Below are 4,163 nucleotides of genomic sequence, written 5' to 3'. Positions count from 1 at the left end.
GGCAAATCCCATGGACAGGACAGCCTGGCAGGCTAGAGTCCATGAGGTTGCAAAGAGTCAGACACGACTGAGTGACTGAGCATGTTAACATGTGAATACAGGTAGGAGCTGTTTAAATATACTTGTTATGTAAGAAAACATCCTTATTCTTTAGAGATACACACTGAACTCATTTAAGCAACATCAGCAGGACTGGGATTTTTTTTCCCCACAAAACCAAAAATAGATGAAACAAGTATGGCAGAACTGCAATCTTTGTCAAACCTAAGTGATGGTTATTTGGGTGTTTACTGTACTGGTTATCTGCATCAAGATCTAGCCAGGAGGCGAGAACCACTTGAATATTTAAAGCAGTGGGACTTTGAGGCTGAGTGTTGGTCACACAGGCGATGGAAGCCGATGGAGAACCAAAATCAGTGTGGACAGCTGCAGCCTGGAGAGTGACACAAGAAGGTGGTGTCACTGGGCCCAGAGGCTGGGATCACTTAGCAAAGTAGAAAATCAGCAGGCCTTTTGGGGGGCGGTGGAGCTATGGTGGGGACAGCACCTGAGGTAGAAAGGGAAGAGAAAGACTCTTCCTCCTACCCGTCACCCTGCTGCCCAAGCTGTGATCACAATGAAGCCATTGGGGTCACCCTCGGGGACACAGGGCAGAGCGAGGTGGGCAAGTCTGCTCTGGGGACAGACTGGGCCTGCATGGAATCCCCTTACATTCTGCATGTTTTTCAAAAGAGAAGGAAAAGAGACCTCCCCTCTAAGCACTGCTGACACAGAGACCTCTTCTGCCTCCAGAAAGCATGGATGGCAGGACTCCTGGGGCAGAAGAGCCATGAGCTCCATTTTATGGCAGCTGTTGTCAGGATCAAGATTGCCAAAGATCAACAACCTCAGATATGCAGACGATACCATTTTAATAGCAGAAAGTGAAGAGGAAGTAAAGAGCCTATTGATGAAGATGAAAGAGGAGAGTGAAAAAGCTGGCTTAAAACTCAACATTCAAAAAAAAGATCATGGCATCCGGTCCTATCACTTCACGGCAAATAGATGGGGGAAAATGTGGAAACAGTGTCAAATTTCATTTTCTTGGTCTCTAAAATTAATGTGGCTGCTGACTGCAGCCATGAAATTAAAAGACACTTGCTTCTTGGAAGAAGAGCTATGACAAGTCTAGGCAGTGTATTAAAAAGCAGAGACACCATTTTGGCAACAAAGGTCCATACAGTTAAAGATATGGTTTTTCCAGTAGTCATCTATGGATGTGAGATTTGGGCCATAAAGAAGGCTGAGGGCCGAAGAACTGACGCTTTCAAACTGCGGTGTTGGACAAGACTCTTCAGAGTTCCTTGGACACCAAGGAGATCAAACTAATCAATCCTAAAGGAAATTAACCCTGAATATCCATTGGAAGGACTGATGTTGAAGCTGAAGCTCCAATACTTTGGTCACATGATGTGAAGAGCCGACTCATTGGAAAAGACCCTGATGCTGGGAAAGATTGAGGGCAGGAGGAGAAGCAAGCGACAGAGGATGAGGGAGTTGGATGGCATCACTGACTCAATGGACATGAGTCTGAGAAAACTCAGGGGGACAGTGAAGAACAGAGAAGACTGGCATGCTGCAGTTCACGGGGTTGCAAAGAGTCAGACATGACTTAGCAACCGAACAACAACTGTTGCTAGGATAATGCTCTCCTGGCAAATAAAGTAGGAACCCCTGGGTCAACATAGGCTGTTGAAGAACCAGAAGGAATTGGCCTCTGTCATTGCAGGAAACTGTAGACGTGTTTCCTGAGCTTTGAGAGGCCATGGAGATTTGGTCTGGGGCCCTAAGTGGTTCTGCAGATGATCAACCCCCAATCCATTTCCCATCTTTCTACTAATGGAACTTTAATTTTGTTCCTCATAACAATGTGCCCAGCTAAAAAATGCACCTCCCCCAGATCTCTCAGAGTTAGTGGTGACCACGTGGTCAAATTCTGGTCAACGTGATGGAAGTGGAAATCCTGAGGAAGGGTGATCCTTCCAGAAAAAAAGGCATGTCTCCTTCTTTCACCTGCTTCTTCCTGTGTGAAATACGGATGCAATGGCTGGTGCTGTGGTAGCAGTCTTGTGACCATGAGGACTGAAGTTAAATGCTGGAGCAAGGAGTTGCTTTGAGCAACTGCATTAACCTTAAGACTTTCTAGCCCTGGGCTTTTTGTTGGGTGATTAAAATATACCCCTTACTTATTTAAGTCACTGTTTTTTGGGTTTTCTGTGGTCTGAGGTTAAAGAGATATCTCGACTGAAAATGAAGAAATTGGCTTTTACTCAACAGAAGGAAAAGAAAGAAGTAAAGAAATTGGCTCCCTAGATAGAGACTAGCATTATCTTTATGAACAATGCTAAGCACACAGCAGGTGCTCAAGAAATATAAGCCAATAAATGGGTGAATTGATATGGTAAGTGCATGACCACCTGAGCAGTGAATCTGGAGTTTAAAGGCTTCTGGTAGTGAGTCCATCTCTTCCACTGCCTGAAAGGAAAGCAGCTGCAAACACTGCCATAATATTATGGAATAATCTGGTGACAAGCGAACACTTCCTGAGCATCCAGGGGAAAACGCAAATAGCATGCATAAGAGGAAAAGATATAAATGTACTTATCACTCAACAGAATACGGAACTGTGAGGGGACAGGTGTGGCACAGATACCCTAAGGTGACCCCCAGTGAATCACAGACTGTACAATCCCACCCACCCAGTCACCCACTCATTCACTGGGTGTGGACAGAACCTGGGGCTTGCCTCTAATCAATAGGATATGGCAATGGTGACAGGCTGTCACTCCTTTGATAAATTACATTCTATGGCACAGTGAGTAATGCTGACTCTGAGGAAGGAAGCTGCCATGTGGTGAGGGGGTCATTGGCAAGGAAGTGGGGGCAACCTTGAGGAGCCTAGAGGAATGCTTTCAGCCAGCCAGCATGAAAACAAGGACCTTAGTCCTACAACTAAGGAGCTGAGCTCTGCCAGCAACCAGAATGAGTCTGTGAAACCCTGAGGCCAGTTGACAGCGTGGGCCAAGGCTCTGAGCCTAGCCTCAGTCAAGCCTCCAGATAAGAACACACCCCTGCCTGCTCCTTGAACACAGCCTGCGAGTCCCTGAGTAGCAGACCCAGTGAGACCGCCCCCAGAAACCTCAGATAATAAATGTGTGCTGTTTCAAGCCACTGTTTGTGGAAATTCCTCGGGCTTCCCAGGTGGCACTAGTGGTAAGGAACCTGCACACACGGTAATTAAAACAAACGAAGCAGGATAGAGAACGACCTTCTGTGAGACGGCGGAGGAGGACTTCCCTGGTGGTCCAGTGCTTATGGATCTGTCTTCTAATGCAGGGGGATGCAAGTTCAAACCGTGGTTAGGGAACTAAGCTGGCTCGCTGCAACCAGAGAAGCCTGAGTGCCTCAACAAAGGGTCTGCATAGCAAAAAAAAAAAAAAAAAGAAAGAAAGAAAGAAAGATTGGAGGCTGCACAGCGTTCTTGGGAGTCAGCCTGGGGAGGGCAGATCTGGGCAGAGCATCTGTTTGTTCATTCACGGATTTGTCAGCTGCTTATTAAGGGCCACTGCCACATGCCAGGCATAACTCACAGCACGAAGTTTTTGCCTCCTATACCCCATTTCTTCATCACCATGCGGCTGCAGCAGTATGTCCACTCTAGACAAGGCGGCTGAGTCCCCACAGTGACTTGGCCTAGGGCCAGACGCTTCACATCACTGACTCATCAGCCATCACAATGACCCTGGAGGTAGGTATTAATCACCGTACACATTTAAAAGACTAACATCACACAGTGGAAGAGCTGGGATTCTAAGAAATTAAGTCAGCTCCTCCTGTTCCAAGTTGGCTTAGAATTTGGCGTCAGGAAAAATAAGGTCATCTGCGCTCACATGGCCTCGTCCTCCTCCTCCTCTCAGAAGCACATTCTGGTAAGTATTAAGCATGAAAAATTACAATCTAGGAGACACTTATGTCAATTTAAAAACGAAATAAATATCCAGTGTGCATTTTTCACTTTTCCCTTGTCAGCATCTTCTTCCTTTCCATAAAGACATGATTAGAATGTTCCTTCCAATGCTTTCTAAATTTGAATCTGGTATCAACACTCCTTTTGACTGCATTCT

Source organism: Bison bison, unplaced genomic scaffold, assembly GCF_000754665.1.
Source record: "Bison bison bison isolate TAMUID 2011002044 unplaced genomic scaffold, Bison_UMD1.0 scf7180017864471, whole genome shotgun sequence".
Taxonomy (NCBI): domain Eukaryota; kingdom Metazoa; phylum Chordata; class Mammalia; order Artiodactyla; family Bovidae; genus Bison; species Bison bison.
The sequence above is the reverse complement of the archived record's forward strand: the minus strand, read 5'-3'. Positions refer to the sequence as shown.